Genomic DNA, 8,713 nt, shown 5'->3' with positions numbered 1-8,713 from the left:
AGTTGGTGGGCTGGATCTGGGCTCAGCAACAATTGACTCACCATTGATGAAGATCCAGCTCCGGGACTTCTGCCACCAGTTAATTATCACCTTGTAATGACGCGAGGCGCCAAAAAAGTTTAAGTTGCAAAAAACTATCTTTAATTAGCAGCGTTGAGCGAGAGTTACTCTTCCTGTGAAAGTATCAGAGAGAAGTCGTCAAACTTTCATCTTATGTGGTTATTTGAGTGGAGATTCAAACTCTTTTATTTCTGTAGAACATAGTCGTGCGACTTTCTATGAGGAGCTTCCACAAACTCAGCAGAATTATTTTAAATTGTCCATGATCACTAGCTGGTTTACTGGCTAGAAGAACCGGCGTTATTTTTAAAAGGGTCTGAAGAAAGGGATTAAAAAATGTTTTAATTGCTTATGACAATGGATAAAAAAAAAAGAGAAAAAAAAGGGGAGAATACGTTTAGGTGGATTGTCGGTCTTACGGTTGCAAAAAGGAGCTACAATTATAGAAATTATTCTTATTTAATATGTATTAAATATTTGATGGACTGATGAGCCTAGAAACATCTTAACATGTTTCCATTTGTTCAGGCTTTTCCTTGATTTTCTGGAACTCCTGTTGTGTTATCAGTTTTATCTTGATCTTTAAAATATATACTTTATTGAATATTGTTTTGATTGTTTAAGCGCTTTGTGACCCTGGTCTAGAAAAGCGCTGTACAAATAAAAATTACTTACTTACTTACTTAGCTTCATGATACAGTGTCATGTTGTTTATAGGTCAGTAGGTGGCGCCATCAGTTTAAAAAATGATGTGATGTTTCAAGTTGAACAGTTGTTCAAAACAAAGGAAACTGGTGCAGAGACCGCCATCTAGTGGACTCTGAAAATATTGACACTGCTTCATGAAGCGTCATCAGACCATCACTAGTTTACATTTTATTTTAATTGTCATTGAGGTCTTCTGACCCACTTTTTAATGAACAAAAAATGAAATTCTCTTATGTTTTTATTCAATGAAAAATTGTAAAATTTGAATTTTCTTGGTGGTCTTGTGCCCCCTTGACCTGATGGAGTATCTTTTCCCGCTAAAACCTTCACTAGCTTATCACTTGTAGTTTCAGGGTCGACAAAAGGTCCAAAAATAGTTGAAGTTTAAGTAGAATTCTAAGTAATTTATAATCTGAAATTTTGAGCCCTCAGGACCTGCAGTGAAAACGCCCACATGTTGTGGGATTTTTAAACTTTATTTGCCATATTTAAAGAAAACGTGTTCGTGTTACAATTCTTGCTGGCTGAATCAATTTCGAGACCCTCAGCTATTGCAACAAATTCAATGTATTTTCCAACAGGTCCAGGGAACGAACTCCTCCTGCCGGAGTCTTGGACGACGAGCGTGATAGTAAAAGTGTTTGTTTAATGTTCCATTATTATTTCACCATTAACCGGCTCAGTTATTCTGATGCGTCATTTCAATTTATTGATAGCACTAAAACAATCGGCTGTTTGAGTGGGAAGCGTTCGGATTCTCATCCGCGGACATCTTCACACCCACACTACCTTTTTTTTTTTTCTTTTTTTTTTTAGGATGTGTTCATTTGTGCCAGTTGAGTGGGCTGCCGAGGAGGGAGGGAGGGTTCGTCATAGCAACATTTCTCCATCAGCCCACACCAAATGATTCCATGTGATGATATAAATGGCATTTCATGAAGCGATATCCGGACGGTTTGCCCAGTTGTGATGAGAGGAGGAAGGTGTTGACACGTACCTGGACAGGCGACGCTATTCTTGGCGTCCGATGGTGACGATGTCTGGAGGGTTAAATTGATTCCACACCATCAGCAGTTCAGAAAGTTGTCGTCTTGGATTAGTGGAGAGTCAGCCCTGCAAACGGCTGCTGAATGGATGAGGTCATCACAATCTTTAATCAGGAGGTGAAGCAGAGATCCAGATCACAAGGATATAGATGTTTATTTCCCTCTCGTCTTTACATCAGTTCACAATATATCATATATATACAATCTGCAGTTATGTTGTTTGTTTTGTATTCATCTAACATTTACAATAGTAGGCAATAGATCACTATAATCAAACAATTGTTTAACCTTTGTCAAACAATTTTCAACTATAATATAACTATTTTCAACTTTAATCAAACTATTTCCAACTGGTATCAAACTATTTCCAACTTGTATCAAACTATTTTCTACTGGAATCGAACTATTTTCTACTGGAATCGAACTATTTCCAACTGGAATCGAACTATTTCCAACTGGAATCAAACTATTTTCAACGGGAATCGAACTATTTCCAACTGGTATCAAACTATTTTCAACTGGAATCGAACTATTTTCAACTGGTATCAAACTATTTTCAACTGGAATCGAACTATTTTCAACTGGTATCAAACTATTTTCAACTGGAATCAAACTATTTCCAACTTATTCCAACTATTTCCAACTGGTATCAAACTATTTCCAACTGGAATCAAACTATTTCCAACTTATTCCAACTATTTCCAACTGGTATCAAACTATTTCCAACTGGAATCGAACTATTTTCAACTATAATCAAACTATTTTCTACTGGAATCAAAATATTTTCTACTGGAATCAAACAATGTTCAACTGTCACCAAACCACTTTCAACTGGAATAGAACCATTTTCAACTGTTCTACTGAAATAATATTATTTATTTACTTTAAACAAGTTTAAACGATCATCAAACCGTTCAACGGTAATGCAACACTTTTCAACTAAAGTGTGGTCAAGGTTCGAAGCTTACGGTTGATGATAAAATCTGTGTTGAGAAACTACTATTGTTAATTCTATAATTGTATAAAAACAACACCAGGGTTGACGAACAAGTCCTTCATTATGTGACAGTAAGTCAATCAGTGTCCTTCGGTTCATAGTAAATTTTCAAGGCTGATGACACTCTTTCATATCAGTTCACGTTCATAGTGTGTCGTGCTCTATGGTTTGAATCCCATTCATCACCGCAGTCGATCAGATTCACGGAATATCATTGAAGTGGGAGAATAGCAGGAGACCGTTGACCTTGAGTTTCACCCTTGAAACGCTCATTCCTATGCATTCATCTCCCCTCGATCCTTCAACATGGAAGTCATGTGACGCTATAATGTGTTTTCCTAATGAGCTGTCTGAAGACATGCGTTCACGTGTGCTCGTGGCTTCCCTGCGAGGCGGGCGGGCCTCACGCTGGTCCGTGTCTTCAGGTATCATTTAATAGTGTCTTCAAGAAAACTGCCTCTTCAGCTCGAGGCGGATTCCGGACGGAGAGTCGAGCGGCTCCATCGACTGCACACGGAACATGACATCGATAATAAGCACAGATAGAAACGGTGTAAGGGTTCTTGTGTTTCGGGGGTTTGTCGCTGTAATGAGAAGCCGATTTAGAGAAGAAAAAAGGAGCCGATAAGAGGCCATAAACACACACTGGAGGAATTATGGTACCGTAGGTGTATCTTCGGGACATTTCTCTCAGATGTACACGGGGGATTAGCGTCGTTACACCCACAATAGGGCTCACAAAAGCTCACACACACATGCTCGGCTGCTGACAGGCACATGGTGACAGAAGATTACAGATGTTACAGCAACACAACAATCTTCCTGCGTCATTATCGCTGCGAGCTGAAGGGAAGGGGGGGAAGAAAAAAAAAAAGTAAATGTGAGCAGCAGAGCAAATGAGTTAATTGTCGACACCAATACGAAGCATTCGATTTTTATTACTGCCGCTGCTCTGCACCGGGAAAAAACGCAGCAGGTATGAAATTTGAGTGATTTTCATTACACATTTTATTGAGCTGCAGTGCTTATACAAGCCAGAGGGCTGCATCTTACCTCCGCACATGAAAGTGGACTATTTACGTCAGGGACGCTTCACCTTAAAATATCAATGAACTCTTGGCAGCGCCCCCATGGCTTCACCCCGCCACAGCAAACACAGGAAAGCAGCGTTCTATTTCCACGCAAATCCAGCTTTGAAAAGGCTCCACTCCCACCTCCCGATTGGATTTTCTCAATCGCTAACTCGTCCTCCCACACACACTCCCACGCAGGCACACACTCTCCAAAATTCTGCTCTCTATTCTTTTGCTGATGACATCGGTCTCTTCAGCTGCCGATCTAAATGTTAGGTCACGTGATTTTACTCCTGTTCGTAGAGATTTCAGACAAACCTTTTGCTTTGTCAGCCAGCTGGCAGGATCATTCAGCTCCTCTCAACTATTCCAGAACCAAATACCTCAGTCAAGTGTGTGGGGGGGAAAATGTGGCCCTGATGCAGTGATTTCTTGATGTGTTTTTGTGGCGCCCGAGCACTGTTGTTACATATATAGATGACATAAATGAATTAATCAATCATAAAGAAATAATTTTTTAAAGATATATTTAGCAAAAACGAATTCTTAATTAGAGAACGGACCCGCTCTAGTAGAAGAACTCACATTTCCCTGATCCTCAAAACCCTTCACTGTCCGCCAGTTTCTTTTAGGATCAATTTTAAAATTCTGGTTCTTACTTTCAGATCTATTCATGGTCAGGCTCCTCCTTACATCAGGGATCTGCTGATGGTTCCACATTTTTTTTTTTATTTGTATGTATTTTTAACGGTGTATTGTTTCTATGTTTATGCGCCCTGTGATCCTGGTCTGTTCAAAGTTGCCTTACAAATAGTAATTAATTACTTACTAATACTCTTTCTGCATATAGTTTTAGATAAGTGCACCAATTTTTGGAACCGTTGTGTACAAATATCTCATTTTTATTCATTAGATAACTTTTTCTTTCTTTTTCTAAAGAAAAGAAAATGGTTGTTTTGGTAACAACTTTTGAGCTTTTGTAACATACAGTGTTCCTTTTTTACCTATACATTTATTATCTATGTTTTTATCTCCTTAAATAGTAAGAGCTTCTGACACCGAGTTTAAAAATGCATATCAAGAAACAATTGTTTTATTTTGTCTGAATGATGAAAACGTATTCTGAGATACTTAAACACATTTATATTAATGTGATAAAAGTTTTCTTTTCTAGAAGAAAACTACTCTTCACGGCAGCATTTCTTCATGAGTCCCTGACAAATACCTCTGCTGCCACGTCTGTTTAAAGCTTAATTAAAGCAACAATACCTAACATTTTGGCTGAATTTTGTTTTTTTTTGTTGGGTGACCCACCATTGACTCTGAGAGTCACATGACCACCAAACTTTACCACAGTGGATCAGAGACAGTTTCCATATGAAGTACTGAGAGACTTCTTGAACTTACCCGAAGGACTTAATGAGAAAGTGACAAGTGTTTCAATCGTTTGTCAAAGAACATGTGGTATTTAGCAAAGGCACTTTGACGATGATTTAATGGCACTGGCATTCAAATGTGTTTACAAGTGCGGATTCACCAAAAACAAAGTAGGAAAGAGACGATAATACACCTGCCTTGGAACAACTTTAACCACGGCTGTAAATTCAGGTTTTCTCTTTAGAAGAACAACATCACATTTGGAAAGTCTGGACCTTGGTTGGTGGAAGAAAAGGCAGGACAATACAGTCTGCCTCCGCCAGACGCCGGAGAAGCGTTTCCTCTGAGCTCCTGGTGAATTACCGGCCTCCAGGCCAGCGGCTCGTTCTGCTAGAACAACCTAATGAAAGTCATTAATTGCATTTGTCTGGAGGGAAGCGGGACTCTTTCTTTGACTCGCACTATTCTTAGTAAATCCCAAAGTAGAACCCCAGTGTCGGACGCTTGGTGGGATTTAAATCATTAGGCTGTTTGTCTTGTGCTGAAGGCTTTTCAGACTGTTTATCACTTGAATCCAGCTCTGACTGAGCCAGGATATCCTTCTGAAAAAACAAATGAAAAATCTTTAGAAATTGTCAAATGCTCTCTAGTGAATAAACAATAACAAATAATCATTCAAATGTTGTATTTTTAATCTGTTCTCAATGTTTTAGCTTTTGAGTATCCTCTGCCATTCTTTCCCTGCAGAACCTCTCCAGGTCTGTTAGGTTGGATGATGAACGTTGAAGGACAGCCATTGTCAGGTCTCTCCAGAGATGCTGGATTGGGTTCAGGTCAGGGCTCTGGCTGGTCATTCAAGAATGGTCACAGCTGTTCCGAAGCCACTCATTTTTTTTTATTTTAGCTCGGTGCTAAGGGTCATTGTCTTGTTGGAAGGTGAACCTTCAGCCCTGTCTGAGGTCCTGAGCGCTTTCGGAAAGGTTTTCTTCCAGGATATTTTTTACTTGGCCGCATTCATCTTCAATTCGATTGCAACCCTTCGTCCTGTCCCTGCAGCTGAAAAACACCCCCATTGCATGATTGTTATTTGTTTGTTATTGTAACATGTTCAGTGTTGGGACAGTATTGTGCAGGTGATGAGCAGTGCCTGTTTTTTTCTCCACACATGCCTCTTAGAATTGAGGCCAAAGAGTTCCATCTTGGTCTCATCAGACCATAGAATCTTATTTCTCATAGTCTAGGAGTCTTTCAAGCGTTTTTTTTAGCAAACTCTATGCAGGCTTCCATACGTCTTACACTGAGGAGGGGCTTCCTTCGGCTCTGCCATAAAGCCCCGAATGGTGGAGGTCTGCAGTGATAGTTGACTTTCGGGAACTTTCTCCATCTCCTCACTGCATCTCTGGAGCTCAGCCACAGTGATCTTTGGTTCTTCTCTACCTCTCTCACCAAAGCTCTTCTGCCACGATTGCTCAGTTTGGCTGGACGGTCATGTCTAAGAAGAGTTCTGGTCGTCCCAAACTTCTTCCATTTTAGGATTATGGAGGCCACTGTGCTCTTAGGAACCTTGAGTGCTGCAGAAATTCTTCTGTAACCTTGTCCAGATCTGTGCCACAATTCTGTCTCTGAGCTCTTCGGGCAGTTCGTTCAACCTCATGATTCTTATTTGCTCTGACATGCGTTGTGACCTGTAAGGTCTTATATAGACAGGTGTGTTTCCTTATCAAGTCCAATCAGTTTTATTAAAGACAGCTTCACTCCAATGAAGGAGTAGAACCATCTTAACCAGCAGTTTTTTTTTATCAGCTTTTTTATTGGTGAACGAAACTTCAACTGAGCGATTAGGGGATACTTTGTACCAACATTAAACATTTATAATAGCAAAAAGATGCTTCAGACTTTTACCCCAACAGAATTCATCCGGGCTACATGTGGCGACGACGTTGATTGTAAACTGTGTCCACTTATTAAACTTAGGAGTAATCAATAGATTTCAATATTCTTTGTTTTATAATTAGAACATCTGTTTATTTTCTGATCCATGATAGTTGCTTGAAGGTTTGTATTGCCTTGTACAGTTAGTATGTTATTTTAGTCAAACACGGTTCAGCCACATGTCATTAAAATTATCCAATTGACAAAGATGATGTTTTATGTGTAGTACAAAAGTATCCTTCAATCGCTCAGTTCAAGTTTGTTTTTCAAAAGACTGTAGTGAATATAAGGTAAGGTAAGGTAAAACTTTATTGAAATTGTTTTTTACCAATAGCCAATATAGGGTTAAATTTGATCAGAATGACCAGCGCTCTGGTTATATCAAATATCAAAATGTAATATTTAAAGAATATACCTTGAATAATGGAGAACCACCTTTGAGTCTTAGTCTAAAGGAAACTATTACATTTACTTGGATGATAATTAATTCATTGGCCTTTTTAATTCATTATGAAACACTGGTTTGAATCAATCTCATTAACTGAAGTCACTACTTGTTGTCGTGATTAATGTTCTTTACTGAGAGGCTCTTAAATTGATTATACAAAAATAGTAAAAAATTGTAAAGGCAACCCATGTACTTTGTATAGGATTTATGGAAAGAAAGAAAGAGAAAAGGGAGAACAGTTAAGAACAATGGAATGGAATGATGATGATTACTTTAATATCATAGACAATATTAATCTATCAGGAACAACTTATTTTAAACTAATCTTGCCACCTCAGATCAATTTGAAAAATCCCAACACATCAATCAATGCAAGAGTGACAATCTATCGTAACTTTCCCAGCTCTTTCTAAGGATCAGAATGATATCAAACGTTACCTGTTATGAAAAAACAATATTAAAGATGTATGTTCAAACAGCATATAGACATCAGAACACTTTTATTTTTGGTTAAATAGTTCATGTGACTTTCTTCTTTGGATTCTCTTTACCTGAAAATATTTTATTGAATAAAGAAAATGAAATTTAATACTCTGAAAGTCATCTGGTGGTTCTGGTTCTCTGTGGTCATTCTGGTTCTCTGGCCATGTGTGCCAGAAGATTGATGGATTGAATTCCAAAGTCGTAAAACGAGGGGTATAGTGTTGCAGTGGAAGCAAAATCAAACATGAAGGACTTCACTACAAGACGTTTGCATTATCATCATGTGACGTCATCACCTAGAAAGTTCCCGGACTAGACTAGTAGGCCGGACCACAATGTTACTTACACGACTGGGAACGATGCAGGTGCTAAGAGTAGTATCTGCTTCAACGTACCGCACTAGTGTTAACGCAGCACAGACCGGGGTAAAGAGATCCAAAAAACAAGTCGCCTTTGAATAATTGAATAATCAAAATGGAGTCATCGTTCAGCGTCGGATTATTGGTGCGGCGGTGTATCAGCCGGAACCATTAGGGGAGTGGAATAATGATTAGGGTGGGTATTTTGTTGGTGTTGTGATTGCGGGTCG

The sequence above is a fragment of the Callionymus lyra genome, chromosome 5, assembly GCF_982586985.1.
Source record: "Callionymus lyra chromosome 5, fCalLyr1.hap1.1, whole genome shotgun sequence".
Classification (NCBI taxonomy): domain Eukaryota; kingdom Metazoa; phylum Chordata; class Actinopteri; order Syngnathiformes; family Callionymidae; genus Callionymus; species Callionymus lyra.
This window is presented reverse-complemented; position numbering follows the sequence as displayed.